We start from the raw sequence: 20,965 nt of genomic DNA, 5'->3' as shown, positions 1-20,965 counted from the left end.
AAAGACAAAAAAGGCGAGAATGCAATATATTACTTAGAATTACCCAAAAAATATATTACTTAGTAAGTACTTCTTTCATTAGCAAAAAAAAAAAAAAAAAAATATACCCAGAAAACAAAGAGTGCTTTAAATATTAAGGGAAGAAGGAATGTATGGTTTCTTGGCTGCAAACCGGCAATTTCAACTTTTATTTATCAGAGGGTTTTGTGGGCTCTAATTAGAGAATTATATTAATTATAGATTTGGCCGTCGAAGGTTGAAACGATTCTTCTAATGAACTTAATGTTTAATGGCGGGTGAAGAGCCCCTTCAGTTTCTCTTATGGATGAAATTGTAACAGCAAGAGTCTGTTCGCGTTGGTCACTTATTTGAGAAGATTGGAAAAGAAAGTTTTTATACGGAAAATAAGGGAAAATATCAAAAAAAGGAGAGACTAGATAAATAACAATTCTGGGATAAGAGATGTGCCATGTCAGCATTCTTTGGCCCTCCTTTACATATATATATATATATATATATATATATATATATATATATATATATATATATATATAGAGAGAGAGAGAGAGAGAGAGAGAGAGATTTGAAACTTCTTTTCACAGGTATTAAGAAGACCAATGTTAGAAACTGATTTGAGAGTGATATTCAGGTTTATCATTACAGATTTTAATAATCATGGATGAATTAAAGTAAAAAAAAAAAAAATTTAAAACTCACACTTTGAGCCCTTAGTTTCAGAAAATTAGTCAGTCATCTCGTCTAATAGAACAAACTTTTTCCATATTTGATTCTCATGCAGTGTTGTCTCAGTATCGGCCAATTCATTCTAGTATACCTTAATTTCCATCAATAGTGTTGTCTAAGCTATTATAGCATGTTAGCTACGAATTAATTTTTATATATCAAGTTAATAGCTTGTTAATGCTTATCGTAAAAATTTACATTCAATCACCTTATAAGTAACATGATTATGTAAAATAAATTACGCAGTCAATTCATTAAACTTACTCTATAAAATCATACATAGTTGCAAAATTAAGGTCAGGTTAAAAATAAATAAAAAGAAATGGATGGAAAATATCAAAGTTTTGATTTAGGTCAATTACACGCCAAATGAAGATGAGAACAAAGTGACAAAGTTGTCGTTTTCCTTTCCTGTAATTATGTATATATGCTGTGCTCCGGTACCAATAAAGGATAAATAACTTGGAGATTATGTGGAATTAAACATACTTTTTTCTAGGATAAGTAGTGTGTTATCACCACCAATTGCCTAACTAAGTAGTTTGCTAAATGATCACTTGTTGAGTCTTATCATTTCTCCAAAACAACTACACTCTTTATCCTAAAGGTTCACACTCGCAATTTCTGATGTAGAGAATGGTCTCAACTCACGCCCTTTTATAGGTGAACAATGTGATTTTTAAATCCAATCATTTAACTCATTAACTGCATAAATATACCCATAATTAAGCCATGCTTCTACTTGACTATATGCATGCCAGTAAGTTTTACCTTTACCATTTCGGATAACATGACTCGAGCAGAATGGAAGCGATGATTTTGCAAGATTTGATGTAACAGGAAAGTAGTAATTCCAGAAGTAAAAGAAGGGATCACTAACAGAACAAAACTTGATATATAATGTGTGTTTTGAGGCAAAATCTATCTCTACGTTCAGTCAATATTTGCTTTGAAATGTTTGAGAATGCAAGCGTAGAGACAAATAATTTACAAAACAGTATTATAGGTAAGTTATAGTATCATAACTTTAGAACTAAATTGTCAAAATTGAAAAGAAAAGAAGATTTGGAAGAAATGCCTCACAGTCGTACTAAAATTTCTTATGAAAAATAACCTCTTGTAAAATTGCAAGGTACATCTATAAACAAGCAACCTCGGGAGTTCCCACAAACACTTCAGTGTGTAGATTTCCCCTTAATAAAGGGAATTATAACTCAGTGAAGTGATTTGAGAAAACTCTTGGGGAAACCTGATCAACTTGTTATTTCATTGCCTTCCTTTTCACTAGAAGAATAAGGTCCGCTGGTGCTACTATTTATAGCGATTTGATGCATTATTATGTGCTTGTAACTGACAATATAATGCCCTCTAACCTTTGGTACGTCAAAATTAAAGTTAATCACAAAGTCCAATCATTGGGAGCGGAGGTAGAAGTCGAGGTTCAGCGGAAACCAATAGCCTTCGCTCAAACAGATAGAAATTCATTAAATATATACACATTTTATTATATTTAGAATTTACTTATTAACACTCAACGTTGTCGCTCTGAAATCTGAAACCAAGGTTGAAATCCTGGCCTTCGTCTTTGCCAATAGTAGGACTTGCAAGTAAATTACCACCATTTTATTCAAGAGAAATAAACCAGTTTGATTCTCTCGCTTTTACTACCATAAAACCAAACGTATTCGCAAAACTAAGGTCAGGTTACAATAAAAGAAAACAAAAAGTTAAAGAAATGGATGGAAAATATCGTCTTTTTTGAATTTAGGCCAATTTACAGGCTAGATGAAGGATGCGAATCAAAGCGAAAAAGTTACTGTCATTTTGCTTTTCTCTAATTTATCTACAGTACACTTCTTTTCGGCAGCAAAAGGTGGGGCAATATTCTTTTTCATTAACCTTGGAATGAATTTAAAAATTTTAACTTCACTAATTCATTGACGCCCCCAATTGAAAGATTGCAAGCTACGTTATATTTTGCAAGAAAAATTCTGCATACTACTGTCTGCAGACGTAGTCCAAAACAGAAACTTGTACAACAATGTAGCAAAAGGTAGAGATATTTGTGGTCACTTGTTACAAAAATATGATTCCAATTCTTACATTCAACCCACAATTGTGACCAGGTTCAATTTTTCCAAAATGTATTTCCCTTGTTTTCTTGGTATCAGAAATATTACTATCTTAGGGGAATCATGGAGTAACGATAAAATTGTCTCTGTGTAACCTATCTTAGGGGAATTACAGGTTCGAGCTGTGAAAGTAGCCACTAATGCTTGCATTAGAGTAGACTGTCTACATCACACCCCTTAGGATGAGGCCCTTCCCCGAACCCTATTATGTGCACCGGACTGCTCTACTATCTCAAAACTACCCGTGTTAGCCACACAAATTATATTCTTGAGTTCTCTATAAATAGGTAATTTTTTCCAATGCAAAGAACAGCAGCATTTCCTATCACGTAGGAATGGAAGATTAATTAAAAAAGTCAGGTTTCCCCTAGAGTTCTCCTGAATCACTTCATTGGGACTTGAAAAATGCCCTTAAATTGAAAGGGTATTAATTATTAATGCCTACTGAAGTGTTTGGGGGAACTCTGGGAGCCACCTGGCGTCAATCATAATTTTATAGGGGTCCTGGAATTTTGAAGAGAGCTTAGTCTATATATGCTACGTACTCAGATCACTGTATTTTTCTGGAATATTGCTGTTATTTTCCCTTAGGTGTATCTATGCTAATTTCTTTTTCTTTTTAGCCAGCTTGTTTAGCTAGGTCTTGCATGAAACTAAAAACTACTACGTTCACTAAAAATTTGAACTTTTTCTGAAAACAAATGTCATATTTCTTGTGATCGATAGTATATATTAACGTTTTCTCAAATTTACTCTTTGGGACCTCCATACCTTAATTCTTTTGAAAAGTTGTAAATTCAAATTCACTGTTTGATTAAGCTTTTATGCGTGTTTCAGAAAATAATTTTAAAATGATAGGCTACTAAGTACGTAAAGCATTAATAAGAAAGTAAACGAGTGAAAGAGCCTGAACAGCTATGGTGATTTCATTATGACTTTTTTATTTCCACTACTAGAAAACTGCGAAAAACAGTGCAGGAATACCGACCAAAAGCGGCCGGTCAATTAAATTTCACGAAAAACCCGAATGAAGTTGGTCGATATTTTTAATTATATAATTAAAAAATACACCATTTGAGAATCGAACCGAGGTCTGTATTATGGCAAGATACTATTCTACCACTAGATCATTAGTACATTTTGGTTTAAGATTTTCTTTTATTTTATTTGTACTTTTTAATTGTATTTTTCCTGGAATCGATAGATTTTATTAAAAAAATAAAATAACTGACAGATTTCAGTCGGTTTTTTGAATATTAGTTTTAATTTATTTTAAATAAAAAATCAATCAAAGTTGGTTGGTTTCTTAAAAAATAAATTTTGCTGGATGCAAAAATAGTTTCCTGCATTTTTGCACCCAAAACAACCGTTGGTTTTCGTAAAAAAAATTGAAAAATATATATTTTGAAAACCGACCGACTTCGGTTAGTTTTTTGGTCGGTTTTTTGACGGACCGAAGTCGGTCGGTCGACCGCAATCGATTTTGGCCGAATTTATTGTGGTGGCTATAATAGCTTAACAAAACTCCGATATAAAAAAAATTACATTATTAGTGTGTATAATTTAAAATTAAGGTATACTCTTCCTTCCCGTCAAGCTTTGGAAGGGTTAAAGAAGTTAATATAGAGGTTATAGAACCCCCTTTTCTTTTTGCCTCCCCTTAAATCTTACTTTCACTATCTTTTTTAATCTAGATATATTGTTTCTCACAAATCTTAGTATCACTTCCTACCGAGCTCTAATATAATTTAAGTTATAAGTAAGCATCTTTGTTAAAATATGAGCAACCCCAAACTCAATAAAATACCAAGGAAATGACCATTTTAACTTGTAATATAATTTCAAAACAAACACAAGTGAATAAAAAGTCCTATATATGACTGGACTATGCGATGAACATTTGACGTAACGAATTTAGTGGGAGAGTGTCACTACTCAAAATCTCACATGTCGTGATGGCGCGTATCTCAATACTAGGTAAGCCAAAAGTCCTAATAAACTACCATTTCATTTAAATTTTAAAAAAAATAATTAAATTCAGCGGAAGAAATCTCACAATTTCAAATATAATACTCCCAAAACCCGGTGTCACTGAGTACATGAGCATCTAATATGAATACAATGTTTAACTGATAAAAACTATTGTCTAAAAGTATAGAACGGTACAATAATTGAAGGAAAGAGAGACAAGGTCAGCGGACGCCAAGCAGCTACCTTGATAGTCTCCAACCGATAGTACTCTGAAATCTAACAATCTCCGTATCCAAAAGCACTTGGATCTGCACACGAGGTGCAGAGTGTAGTATGAGTACAACCAACTGAATAAGTAACAAGACTAACCTCTGGGCTGAAAGAAATGATGAGCTCCGTAGGTACAGTCCAGTATAACTAATGGTACAGAAATGTAGGCATGCTTTCAAGTTCACCCGTTAAACTCAGTACAAGTGAAATAGATCAATACTACATGATATGAGGAATATGACATCTCAGTAGAAAGACCTCATGTAAATACCGGTCACAAATTATTCGGACACGCGGTAGTGTTTATGGCCAATCCAGCCCAGGGGTATTCCAACCCGTATATATATACACATCCACTGACAATCGGTCACCCAGTACCGTATAAGGCCAATCCAGCCCTGGAATAATTTTATCCCCAAATATAACTGATACGGACAAGATCCATGTCCAGGTAAACTCATTACAATTCAAATAAGTAAGGCAAGTCCATGCCCTTGGAAATCCATCCTGAATATATATATAATCATCGTAAGTAAGGCAAGTCCATGCCCTGGGAAGTCCATCCCGAATATATATAATCATCTACGCTCACTGGGGTGTACAGACTCCGGAGAGGCTCCTTCAGCCCAAGCATAATAAAAAGCCAATATGACCTACTGCAGGCGGGCAGTCCCGATCCATATAATAATAAAGCCTATAAGGCATGTTGCAGGCGGGCATCCCTCAACTCATTCACAGTTACGGAAAATAGTCATGCTTTTCAGGTATAACAGTAAAACCCAGATCCTTCACCGAAATCACCAAAATATAAGTAAGTCAGAAACCTTTGATTTTTTCCAAAAACTTTCAACAACAGATAAAATGATTCAATTTCAGATAGAATGAGGAAAGTACATCTCTATGCCTACATGTCAATGTGCATGTGAAGTCATAAATATCACAAAATAGTGTAACATGAGAAAATGCATCTCTATGCCCGCATGTCAACTATGCATGTCAGATACAATGTGTCACAGTGATGAACTCATGTACTCACACTCTCAGGGTACTCGATATCACAGTTTCATACTCCCGCTCATCATGCTCAATCACTCAGCACACTCAGTCATTTAGCATTATACAGGGCAGATCCAGCCCAAATAAATCAATAGCAACTGCGCTCACTGTAGGTGTGCACACTCCGAAGGGGCAGATCCAACCCAAGCGCTATAATAAGCCAATCATGGCATGAATCAATAAAGCATATTGCAGCGTGCAGTCCGATCCCATCATGAATCAATTATACTTATTGCGGCGTGCAGTCCGATACCATCATAAATCAATAATACTTGTTGCGGCGTGCAACCCGATACCATCAATATCACTCACAATTCGGCTCTCAGGCCTCAACTCAGTCATCAATCTCTCCAGTCTCTCGAGCTCACAATGTCATGAAAATCAGCCCAAAAATGATGATATGATGTATCAGTAAATGGCAATAGAGACTGAGATATGATAAGCAAATGAGTGAGTATGACTGAGTACGTAATTGCAATGTAAGCAAATAACTCAACAGCAGAAATGACCTCAGTAGGTCTCAACAGGATAAGCATATAGCCTAGACATGGTTTTCTAACATGGATCACCTCTCAATTACTCTAGTGCGTAGAAATTTTATGAATAGAAACAAGATTAGGTCGCTACACAGTACCACAAAATCAATCGAGTCATAATTCACACGATGCACGCTTACACGCCTGCCACCTAGCATGTGCGTCACCTCAACACCAAGCACATATAACGTATATTCAGGGGTTCATACCCTCCGGACCAAATTTAGAATTGTTACTTACCTCGAACAAGCCAAATTCAATACCGAGCAAGCCAAACGATACTCCAAAAATGCCATGTACCGACCTATAAACGACTCGAAACTAGGTAAAAGCAACTCAAATACATCCAATAATGCCTAAGGAAACAATTCCAAAAGATAAAGGTTGAATCTTTAATCAAAACCTCAAAGTCAACCAAAAAGTCAAACCCGAGATTGCACCTCAGAATCCAACAAAACTTATAAAATCCGATAACACATTCGATTACGAGTCCAACCATACTAGTTCCACTCAAATCCGACTCCGAGTCGACGTTCAAAACTGAAATATTCACTCTATGAAACTTTAGACAAAACTCCCAATTTCTCTCTTGAAATCCTCAATTAAATGCCAAAAACGAAGCTAGATTCATGAAATAAAATCAAAACCGAGTAGAGAACACTTATCTCAATCCATAAGGTGAAAATCGCTTCAAAACTCGTCTAAATCCGAGGAACATAGCTCCAAATATGTAAAAATGGTTGAAACCCCCCGAAATTAGAGTACTTATAATCACTGGGCGAATCAATGAATTGCGATCACGGAAATACCATCGTGATCGCGAAGAAGAAAAAACAATGCTCCTGAAAATGCACTACGCGATCGAAACAACAGACTCACAAACATGATACACAAGACTGACAGAACTACGCGTTCGCGAAAACAACCTCGCGAACGCGAATGGATAACTAGCATTCGGCTCAGCTCATCCCCAAATACAACACGAACGCGTAGAAGCAGATGCGAACGCGATGAAGACCAGCCCCAACTCTACGCGAATGCAGCCATGCAATCGCGACCGTGATGAAGATAGTGCCCAGCTCCCGAATTCCTCTATGTGATCTCATACCAATCTTCGCGATCGTGAAGGACAGTCGAGGCATCAACAACCAGCAATGAAAACTTGAAGAAAAATGGTCTGAAATCAATCCGAAATACGCCCGAGCCCATCGGGACCCGTCCGAATATACCAACCAGACCCATAACCTAACACGAGCCTACTCGAGGCCTAAAATCATGCATAACAATATCGAAATGACAAATCGCATCTCAAATCAAACTTAATAAACTTTTAAACTTCTAACTTCCAAAACTCGCGCCGAAACATATCAAATCAACTCGGAATGAACGCAAATTTTACATACAAGTCCCAAATGACATAACGAAGCAATTCAAATTCCCAGAACCATAATCTGAACCCAATTTCATAAAAGTCAACTCCCGGTCAAACTTATGAACTTTCCAAACCTTTAATTTTCTAACTTTTGTCAATTAGCGCCGAAACCTTCTAGAAATATCCAGATGTAAATCTGGGCATATGTCCGAGTCCAAAATCACCATCAGGATCCAACGGAGTTATCAAAACTCCAATCTGAGGTCATATACTAAAAAGTAAAACTTGGTCAACTCTTCTAACTTTAAAGCTTCAATCATTAAATTCATTCTTCCAAATCAATTCTGAATAACCTGAAAACCAAAATCGACGATTTACACAAGTCATAATACATCATACGATATTGCTCAAGACTTCAAATAGCTGAACAGAAATACAAATGCTCAAAACGACCGGTCGAATCTTTACAATTACCATACCCACATGATTGGGCTGTCTTGAAAAATAAGTTTCTAATACGAGATGATTATTGCTCAGACTATTCCAAGCCAAAGTTTGTTGTAATGACATACAAGGTGCTCGTGTATCCTCTCCTTGACCGAAGTGAATGGAATATACCAGCACATATATTAGAAGAAGTTGCCTTACCTCCTGCAAGGCCAAAGAAGAAGCGCGATAAGCCATTAAGTGAATTGCTCTAGAAGAAGAATAAACATTCGTGTAGTATATGCGGCCAGGGTGGACATAATAAGCGTACTTGTATAAATTCCTCACATAGGAATTAGATGATGTTCTGATTTTAATTCATGCAATCACTATTTTTGGATTTGTTCAAGTTTTCTATTACTTATTGATTTATAGATGTATTTGATTGTTCCTGGATGAAGGTTTTAAGTGTAGATGACTAAATATATTACTGTTAAGTTCCTGATATGTATAAAAAATGATGTATATATAGGTATGTATATGTTTAACAGGACATGCATATTTATTGAATGCACTTACATACAGTGTTATAATACAATTCAGATTATTTTTGAATATAGAATACATCTATATACATGAATAAATACAATTCCGTTTAGTTTCCTGATATCTTAAAAAATTATGTATATATGTATTTATTATAATTTAATTGAAAATGAAGTATAACAGGATATATAAAAAAATGATGTGTGTATATATATATATATATATATATGTATGTATGTATGTATGTATTTTAATTCAATTCAAAATGAAGTATAACAGGATACATAAAAAAATAATGTATATATATGTATGTATGTGTTATAATTTAATTCAATTCAAAATAATGTATAGCAAGACATGTATACATAGATGTAATTCAATTCAAAATACATTTGAATACAGTATACAACTATGTACATGATTATACTAATATATAGATACATCAGAATACATGTATTAACAGCATAACTAAAATACTATTAATATAACTATATTTTGTTAGATTATTTTCAACGCTTTTAAAAAACAGTAAAGTTAAAATGGAGTCTTGAATCATGAGAATTTAAATACAGAAGCATATAAAAAACATTGAATGTATTCCGAGTAACAGTTGCGTTAAGACAAAAAGACATTCATGTATTCAAAACAAAAAAGGTTGCATAAAACCATGACCAATTCAGTAATAAGATGAAAATTCAATCTGTATAACAGAAAACTATTCTAAAACTAACTTCACAGAAGTACTTGATTCTGTAATTTGCCTAACAATCTTTGTGGGAGCTTCATTGTCGCTTATCGCATCGGCGTCTAACTTCAACATAGCATAGTCCCAAAGGAGTGCACCATATCTTAGCCGGAGTAAATTAGGATCAAAGGTTGTTTATGGAACCAATATATAAGTGCTCAAATACTCTGCATATGCTGCAACCTACAACCCGCAATCCCTGAAAAAAGTAGATTGATAACAGTTAAATACAATGCATATATATATATGATTATAAATGATACAGAATCAAAAAAGGATTGAATACATACATGCTCCCAGATCTTTGTTGAGGCACATTTGAAACAAACACAACATCAAAAGCGTCAGTTTGTGCCTTGTCATTGTATGCTGGTTCCCGGGACCAATCTATGCCTTGCTTGTCTTTATAAAAACCACTGATCGATAGGTACAGAGGTATAAGTTTAGCAAGCTTATTTATCTTAGAACTAACATAAGCATCATGATCTCCTGATCGGCAGGAGTCATATAAATTGATACATCTCTCCTTAAATGATACAACTGCCAAAATCCAATGAAGTTTGTCTTTCAAGTTAACTGGTATTAAGACATCGTCGATTGTATGCCATGGTACATTAGCTAGCAATATGTATCCCCTTATGTATTCGCATACAACATCTTCTTCCTTGGCTACACTTGCATCATTACTTGTATCATTATACTTGTCGAATATTTCAGCAATCCTTGTCTTGAATATACAATCAACAGTGGTGTATTAATGTGTTACTTTGGTTATACTTGCATTTCTTTCTCAGGTAGTAAAATATGACATCAATATGATGTGGATTAGTAAATACATAGCGTCAATACATTGAATACAAAAAAAATGAAAATCAACTTATTAATAGTGAATACAAAATATTGAAATATATTGAATACAAACAGTAAAAATAAAACAGAAAATAAATAATGAATATAGTTAATTTTGAAATACAGTGAATACAGTAAAATACACTAAATACAACTAGAAATACAGTGAAAACAACCATTGAAATATACGAAATACATCAGTAATAACATGTATTAGGAATAACTTAACTACTGTTAATACAAATATATTTGAATACACTGAAAATAACATAGTGAATACAGTGAATACAAACTTTGAATATAGTGAATGAAACAGTGAAACACAAATATTGAAACACCATGAATACAACAGGTAAAATACACTGAATACATATTGCAATACATTGAATACAAACTAAATTGAATGTATAAGGGATATATCTTACATCGTCATTCCATAGTTGCCCGTCAAATGATAGAAGGTAAAACCAATTTTCGCTAGTGACTTTATGAACTCCAAAATTCAATAGTTTAGGCAGTGTTGACTTATGTTTCTTGTAATGGTCATCGTTATCCTTTCTACAAGGATTTACAAAAAAAAAAAAAAACATTAGTTTTCACATTATAAAGGGTAAAACCATACATTATGAATCGAACAAAACTTACCTTTGATCATGTTTAGCAAGCAGACCATCACGAACCCATTTCTTAAATTCTTGAATGACTAAAGTATGATGTGGCCTCAAGATTAAATCATCTTCAAAGGGATATTTTTTGTCAAAAATGGGAGTCAACTTCACTGAAGTACCTGCAGTTCATCGGAGTCATAAATAGCAACATATAATTATAGTTAACATGGTGATATAAAATATAGCTTGATAGAAGTTAATAGGATATTAATGAGACAATCAGAATGTATATTTGTATATAAATTTACTGACCGACTGAGTCGAAGTTTGTCTCGTAAGGCGAAGAATTCCATCGACTCGGATGGCGAGTCCTATGCGAAGGTAAAAGCGTTGAATCAACGAGTTTAGCTGCAGGATGTATCACAATTTTTGTTTCGAAAATCTGAATTGAAAGGTCCTCGTCGGCCAACTCAAATTAGGACACATGTATTTCTCCAGACATTTGACCAGTATGAGGTAGAACATCAGACTCTATTCTATTTGGGTCATAACTACTTTTGCATCAGCTCTCTCTCGTTTTGCTTCCTAGCAAGGGACTCGCTAATCCTCAAATGGTCAGAGGGGACAGAATGGTTGATGAGCTTATACTTGGGGGGCTTCAGAAACGAGCTTGTCGTAAGTGGCATTGTCGATCAAAACCATGGTTTTCACCTTCTCTTTTTTGTTTTCCCTTGCTCATCCTCCTCCTCCTCCTCTTCTTCTTCTTCTTCTTCTTCTTCTTCTTCTTCTTCTTCTTCTTCTAACTGCATAGAGGGTAGGAGGAAAGGAAGTAGTAGAGGCTAGGATAATAGAGGAGGAGAGAATTTGTATTGGTGAGAGAGAGAGGTGACTGGAGAGAGAATTGAGTGTGTTAGAAATAAAGAAAAAAATATTGTTCTTTAATGCTAGACTTAAGGATGAAAACTGTTTTATAATTTAAATATAATTTAGGTTGAATCGGGTAAGCACCTAAAATATGGGCCTAATTTGGTTGCTATGTTGGGCCAACTGATGAAGAGGGTAATTTTTTCGAAAAAATTAGTTGGCGTAGCCACTTTTTTGGCCATGCTCTTTTAGTTTGACTGCATTTTGAATGCATTGGCAACGTAGCCACTGGTGCGACTAAGTTATACCCCCCCCCCCCCTTCCCCCAACTAAAACATGAAACATAGCTCCAATAATTTATATCAGAATTCGAAGCCCCGGAAATATAATGATTCCTGTTTTAGCCTTTACTAGTGTAAAATCCAGGAATAATTTCTGGAGTTCAAAATAAGGTATCTGAAACAATGTGAAAGGATTGAAATTCCAATTATCGTTACTGGGATTTGAATCTATAAAGGTTTGAACAAACCCCAGTAATCATTGCTGGGGGTCGAACCCCAGTAATTATTGCTAGGTTTTGAACTAAAAAGAATATTTTCACCGATGCACCTCTTTTATACTCAAGATAATACCTTGGAATTCAACTTATAGAAGTTAGAACTCAGTGATTGTGTCATGGAGTTTAAAATAAGGTACAATTGCTAGTTTTTGAACCTATAAATATTTTAATTCCAATACAATTTGCTGGAATTTTACCTTTAAAAGCTCTAAATCTAGTACCGTGTATTTTGAATTTCACTTGTAGAGAATTTTTCGCACTCAAGTATATTATGCTAGAATTTCACTGGTCTGGTGTTCGAAATCCAGTAACAATTGTTGGAGTTGTTTAGTGTATTGGGGGTAATTTTATTCAAAATATAGCCTTGTTTAAACGGAATGACTAAAGTTTAGTAACTGTTTAAATCATAGCTAAACGCTAATAGCAGGAATAAAGTGGCTAATTACTAATATTACCCAATTTTTTCTTATCTATATATTTATATTTATATAAAGCAGGGCCAAAGAGTGCGTGCTGATGTGGCATCTCTAAAAACCTAGCAAACCTATTTATCTTTTATCTCCTTTTACTTTTTAAAAACAAATACTAAACAGTTTTACTTGTGAAGGGTCACAACTCACAATGGCAAGTAAACGACTATTGGTTTTGCTTCTGAAAGGTCACATTCAAATTAAGACTACCATTTAGGGTTCCCGTAAAAACGCTCTGGTATTTTACTGTATTTAGTCATCCTCCAGTATCTATCTATGAAAAATGTGAAAATCCTAAATAATGTCTCCTTATTCTTTCTTGCAATATCTCATTTTCTAAATTTTTTATCAATTTTATGATTGCTTACACTTCCTATTCTTCTTTGTATGCAGTTTTGATTTGAAGAATTCGCCACCAAAAATAAATACTGCGGAAGGTTGTAGCGATACCGCTCAGGTCCGAATGCTCATTACTCTCTTGATGTTTGCAAATAATGAAAAAGTGTTTAATCCCTTGTTAGTAATATTTGTTCTACAATTGCTTAATATGATTTTGTTGGAGAAGTGTTTACACTCACACTAATTAAATGTGATATTTTTACATGGTTGATGGAGGGGGCTGAAATCGAGGAAAAAAGGAACTTCTTAGCTGAGGGGGAAGGAAAGTCTTGATGCAAATATATGATATGATTGGGGGGGGGGGGTTGGGGGGGTTGAAATCGCAAAGGAAGAGAACAAATGAAAAGTAGCAAAAAAGAGAAAGAGAACAGACCAATGTATATTTGTATACAAATTTACAGACCGACTGAGTCGAAATTTGTCTCGTAAGGCGAAGAATTCCATCGACTTGAATGTCGAGTCCTGTGCGAAGGTAAAAGTGTTGAATCAACAAGTTTAGCTGTAGGATGTATCACAATTCTTGTTTCGGAAATCTGAATTGGAAGGTCCTCGTCGGCCAACTCAAATTGGGATACATGTATTTCTCCAGACATTTGACCGGTATGAGGTATAACATCAGACTCTATTCTATTTGGGTCATAACTACTTTTGTATCAGCTCTCTCTCGTTTTGCTTCCTAGCAAGGGACTCGCTAATCCTCAAATGGTCATAGGGGACAGAATGGTTGATGAGCTTATACCTGGGGGGCTTCAGAAACGAGTTTGTTGTAAGTGGCATTGTCGATCAAAACCATAATTTTCACCTTCTCTTTTTTGCTTTCCCTTGCTCCTCCTCCTCCCCCTCTTCTTCTTCTTCTTCTTCTAACTGCATAGAAGGTAGGAGGAAAGGAAGTAGTAGAGGCTAAGATAATAGAGGAGGAGAGGATTTGTATTGGTGAGAGAGAGAGAGAGAGAGCGGCGACTGGAGAGAGAATTGAGTGTGTTAGAAATAAAGAAAGAAATATTGTTCTTTAATGCTGGGCTTAAGGATGAAAATTATTTTATAACTTAAGTACAATTTAGGTTGAATCGGGTAAACACCTAAAATATGGGCCCAATTTGGTTGCTATGTTGGCCAACTGATGAAGAGGGTAATTTTTTCGAAAAACTTAGTTGGCGTAGCCACTTTTAGGCCATGCTTTTTTAGTTTGACTGCATTTTCAATGCATTGGCAACGTAGTCATTGGTGCGACTAAGTTATATTTTTGCCCCTCCCCCCCCCCCCCCCCAGCTAAAACATGAAATATAGCTCCAATAATTTATATCGAAATTCGAAGCCCCGAAAATATAATGATTCCTGTTTTAGCCTTTACTAGTGTAAAATTCAGGAACAATTTCTTGAGTTCAAAATAAGGTATCTGAAATAATGTGAAAGGATTGAAATTCTAATTATCGTTACTGGGATTTGAATCTATAAAGGTTTGAACAAACCCCAGTAATCGTTGCTGGGGTTCGAACCCCAATAATTATTGCTAGATTTTGAACTAAAAAGAATATTTTTACCGATGGCATCTCTTTTAAACTCAAGATGATACCTTGGAGTTCAACTTATAGAAGTTAGAGCTCAGTGATTGTGTCATGGAGTTCAAAATAAGGTACAATTACTGGTTTTTGAACCTATAAATATTTTAATTCCAATAAAGTTTGCTAGAATTTTACCTTTAAAAGCTCTAAATCTAGTACCGTGTATTTTGAATTTCACTTGTAGAGAATTTTTCGCACTCAAGTATATTATGCTAGAATTTCACTAGTCTGGTGTTCGAAATCCAGTAACAATTGCTGGAGTTGTTTAGCGTATTGGGGGTAATTTTATTCAAAATATAGCCTTGTTTAAATGGAATGACTAAAGTCTAGTAACTTTTTAAATCATAGCTAAACGCTAATAGCAGGAGTAAAGTGGCTAATTACTAATATTACCCAATTTTTTCTTATCTATATATTTATATTTGTATAAAGCAGGGCCAAAGAGTGTGTACTGACGTGGCATCTCTAAAAACCTAGCAAACCTATTTATCTTTTATCTCCTTTTACTTTTTTATTTTTTAAAAAAAAATACTAAACAGTTTTACTTGTGAAGGGTCACAACTCACAATGGCAAGTAAACGACTATTGGTTTTGCTTCTGAAAGGTCACATTCAAATTAAGACTACCATTTAGGGTTCCCGTAAAAACGCCCTGGTATTTCACTGTATTTCGTCATCCTCCAGTATCTACTTATGGAAAGTGTGAAAATCCTAAACAATGTCTCCTTATTCTTTCTTGCAACGTCTTATTTTCTAAAAAAATTATCAATTTTATGATTGCTTACACTTTCTATTTTTCTTTGTATGCAGTTTTGATTTGAAGAATTTGCCACCAAAAATAAATATTGCGGAAGGTTGCAGCGATACCGCTCAAGTCCCGAATACTCATGACTCTCTTGATGTTTGCAAATAATGAAAAAGTGTTTAATCCCTTGTTAGTAATATTTGTTCTACAACTGCTTAATATGATTTTGTTGGAGAAGTGTTTACACATACACTAATTAAATGTGATATTTTTACATGGTTGATGGAGGGGGGCTGAAATCGCAAAGGAAGAGAACAGATGAAAAGTAGCAAAAAAGAGAAAGAGAACAGACCAATGATAGTGAAGTCTTGGGTGGTGTGACGATCTCATCTTGCTGTTAATACATTCTGTTACAAATGGAACTTTACCGTTAAGTAAAAAGATTTTAGTGAGCCTTAGACCAATGTTGTCCAATTTCAGCAAACTTAAAGGACGATGCTGTCCAGGCCAGGGTAATATATAAAGAACTAACTTAAACCTGGCCTTATACATAAGGGATCATTTCAGTCTTTTCCTCACTCAATTTCTGTCACATAATTACCGTTTGATTTTTCATGTTGCCTTAATAATATTATAAATTTTGTCATCTTGGTGAAAATGTTATTTGAAGAAAATACTGTTTTAGAAGGTTGAGTAACTTATCCAGAACGATAAACATCCACTTCATTCTGTTTGAAAATCTTAATCTAGGGAAGGTAAACTACATAAAGAAAAATATTTTTGGCCAGTCTTTTTAGTCCTTTGTGCAATTTTTGACTTATGTTAACTTGTAATATTTGTATGGAAAGAAAAGGAAAACAACCTCTGGATAGACAGTCCATTTGAGAGAAAAAGTTAGTTTCGTCTATACCGTCCGCGATTAGTTAATACCCCAAATCGAACATGAGATAAAATTAATCCCAAATTTATTTTGAGATTATTATTCTTATCAAATGCACCAAACGACCCCGAGTGTTTGTGGTGTTATTCTTTCTTCTTCTTTTTTTGTGGTTGGGTTCCGGAAGTTAATGGCCAAAATCTTTCTATATCTTGAGTATTCATATTATAATTCATGATCAATTCCAGAATCAAGTAAACATTTACCTTTAGAACTGATTTATGATGAGATACCTACTGAAATTTTTTATTCATAGCAACTGCAATTTCCTAACTGTTAATGGGAATGAGATTGTTTCCTCTTGGCACACAAGAAGTACGATGATGAGACTAATCTTCTCAAGTTAATGCCCATATATATTAATAGTTTTTTCTTTTCTATTATCAAAAGAAAATCGACGATAAAAAATGAAATTCATTTAAACTGTAATTCTAATAAATAGAGTACTATCTTTTGTGATTTCAGCAATAAAATAAAATCAATTTTATATGTATATACATGAAATTTTTTATCTATTCTATCTCGACCAAATTCCTTACAAAATTATTTCTTTAAATTGCTTATATAGTTTCTTTTATAATTGCGCGTTCATTAGTTAGTTAATACTATAGAAATTCACAGGGTCGTGCTTTAGATACTGCCAATAACTTTTTTGATGAAAAGAGTGATATTGTTATGAAAATAATTATATTGTGGATGTCCATTTATTACTCTGTTATAGATAATCTTCCTGAAGAAGATTATCCATTTAGTACTCTATTGAAATTTATCTACAAGCAACTAATGCAGACAGGTTGCAAGCAGCTCAATGAAATAATTTGCAGCAACTTCTTATTAAACAGGCAGGTTACAAGCAGCTCATGCAGACAGCTTACAAGCAGCTAAAGAAAAGCCTTGCAGCTGCTTCCTGAAAATCCTCGCAGCTGCTTCCTTTCTTCTATAAATAGAAGAGTTTTTAGTTCATTATGTACATAAGTTTGAAATTTGAATAATATATCAGTTTCTCTTTATACTTGTCTTTACTTCACAGTCTTTATTTTATAACACGTTATCAGCACGAAACTCTGTCATCTCGAGAAAATACTTTGAAAGTATGAGAGGTAGAACTTTCTTTTTTTAAATAATGTCAAATCTTTCTAAACTTGAGTTTGTAGCCCTGGATATATCGGGCAAAAGTTACATGTCTTGGGTGCTTGATACCGAAATTCATCTTGATGCGATGGGTCTGGCAGACAGCATCAAAGATAAAAATCAGGCATCAAACCAAGACCGTGCCAAAGCAATGATATTCCTACGCCATCACCTTGATGATGGCTTGAAAATGGAATATCTTACTGTTAAAGATCCAGTCATACTGTGAAATAATTTGAAAGATAGATATGACCACTTGAAGATGGTCGTTCTTCCACATGCACGTTATGATTGGACTCATCTAAGGCTACAAGATTTTAAATCTATCAGTGAGTATAATTCTACTATGTTCAAAATTATTTCCCAATAAAAACTATGTGGTGATAATATTACTGATCATGATATGTTGGAGAAAACTTTCACCACTTTTCATGCCTCGAATATGCTCCTGCAGCAGCAATATCGAGAGATGGGATTCAAAAAGTATTCTGAACTTACCTCACATCTTTTTGTAGCCGAGCAACATAATGGGCTATTAATGAAAACCCATGAAAGCCGACCTACTGGTTCTTGTCCATTCCCTGAAGTGAATGAGACGAACTTCCACTAAGCTAAGCGTGGAAGAGGATGTGGCCCCAATCGTGGTCATGGCCGTGGTCAGTGAGGAAACTCTAATCGTGGTAATAACAATGCACTAAAGAACCCTTCTCACCACCACCAGTGGAAAAGGAAGGAACAAAAGCATGAAGCGGTAGAAGCAGCAAAGCCAGAAAATACATGCTACAGATGTGGAGGAAAAGGGCACTGGTCACGTACATGTCGTATGCCAAAGCACCTGGTAGAGCTGTATCAAGCCTCCCTGAAGAAGATAGAAAAATATTGAAGCAAATTTTATTTCTGAATATAATTTAGACTTCATGCATTTGGATGTAGCTGATTATTTTGCACTCCCAGAAGGAGAAACAAGTCATGTGATCGGTAGTGAATCTGTAGAAATGTAAATATTTTAATTTTTATTGTTTGTAGTAGATAGTATGGTTATGTAATTGTTGTACATAAATAAAAGTTATGCTTTGAAAATGATGTTTACTATCATATTTATTTTGTTTATGTCATTTTGAAGAACATGGATAATCCTCAAATTATGTTTAGATCAAAGACCAATCATGAAGATATTTGTGTAATTGATAGTGGAACAACTCATGCCATATTCAAAGATCAGAAATACTTTTCTTATTTGCATAAGGAAAAAGCAAATGTTTCTACAATTTCTGGTAATATAAGTTTGATTGAAGGCTCCGGAAGAGCTACTGTATTTCTACCTAAGGGAACAAAACTTATTATCGACAATGCATTGTTCTCCTCCAAGTCCCGAAGAAACTTTTTGAGTTTTATAAATATCCGCCAAAATGGATATCATGTTGAGACAATAGATGAAATGAACGTGGAATATATTTGTATTACAAAGAATATTTCTAGCCAGAAATGCATTGAAGAAAAGTTACCAACTTTATCTTCTGGCTTATACTATTCAAAGATTAGTACAGTTGAAGCACACTCTATCGTAAACCGGAAGTTTACTGATTCAAATACTTTTGTACTTTGGCATGGCCGTTTGGGCCATCCTGGATCAATAATGATGAGACGAATTACTGAAAATTCGAGTGGGCATCCATTAAAGAACCTGGAGATTCTTACAAATAATGAATTTTCTTGTGATGCTTGTTATCAAGGAAAAATTATCACTAGACCATCACCAATGAAGGTTGGCATTGAATCCCCTGCCTTTTTAGAACGTATTCATGGGGATATATGTGGACCTATTCACCCACCAAATGGGATGTTTAGATATTTTATGGTCCCAATAGATGCATCTTCAAGATGATCTCATGTGTGCCTACTATCATCTCTCAACCTGGCGTTTGCAAAGTTATTAGCCCAAATAATTCGATTAAGGGCACAATTCCCAGATTATCATATAAAGGCTATTCGCCTTGATAATGTTAGAGAATTCTCATCTCAAGCTTTTGATAATTATTGTCTATCAGTTGGAATAAAAGTTGAACATCATATAACTTATGTTCATACTCAAAATGGCCTTGCAGAGTCATTTATTGAACGACTGCAATTGATAGCAAGACCACTACTTATGAAAACAAAATTGCCCATTACTATTTGGAGCCATGTTATCTTGCACGCAGTATCACTTATCCGTCTTAGACCGACACATTATAATAAATATTCTCCGTCATAATTAATTTTTGGTCATGAATCAAATATTGCCCATCTACGAATTTTGGATGTGCTGTATATGTGCCAGTAGCACCACCACAGCGCAATAAGATGGGCCCCCAAAGAAGGTTAGGAATATATATTGGGTTTGAATCACCCTCTATTATTCGCTATCTTGAACCATTGACGGAAGATTTATTTACTGCTCGATTTGCAGATTGTCGATTTGATGAAATAAATTTCCCACAATTAGGAGGAGAGAAAAAGGAAATCAAAAGAGAAATTATGTGAAAAGTTTTATCATTATCTTACTTTGATCCACGTACCCTTATATGTAATCAGGAGGTCCAGAAGATCATCCATTTATAAAATATAGCAAATCAAATGCCAAACGCATTTACTGATTTGAAAAGGATAACTAAGTCACATATCCCTGCAGAGAATGTTGCTATCCGAATTGATGTCCCAACAGGGCCATCTACTAGCATGAGAGCTAGTGAACCTAAAGCACGCCTGAAGCATGGTAGGCCTTTGGGTTCTAAGGATTGAAATTCTAGAAAAAGATAATCGACAAATGATCAAAATGATATTATGAAGGGATCTCCTGAAGAGACCCAAGATCTGATTAGTTATGAGATTCCTGAAGAAATCAATGAACCCGAGACTCAAGTGAATGAGGAACTTTTAATAAGTTCTACTAGTGATGGCATTAATTTAAATCGATCTGAAATAGTGGTGGATAATATTTTTGCATATAATGTTGCACTTAACATTATGCAAGATAGTGAGAATCTTGAACCCCGATCTATCGA

The sequence above is a fragment of the Nicotiana tomentosiformis genome, chromosome 10 (assembly GCF_000390325.3).
Source record: "Nicotiana tomentosiformis chromosome 10, ASM39032v3, whole genome shotgun sequence".
Taxonomy (NCBI): domain Eukaryota; kingdom Viridiplantae; phylum Streptophyta; class Magnoliopsida; order Solanales; family Solanaceae; genus Nicotiana; species Nicotiana tomentosiformis.
This window is presented reverse-complemented; position numbering follows the sequence as displayed.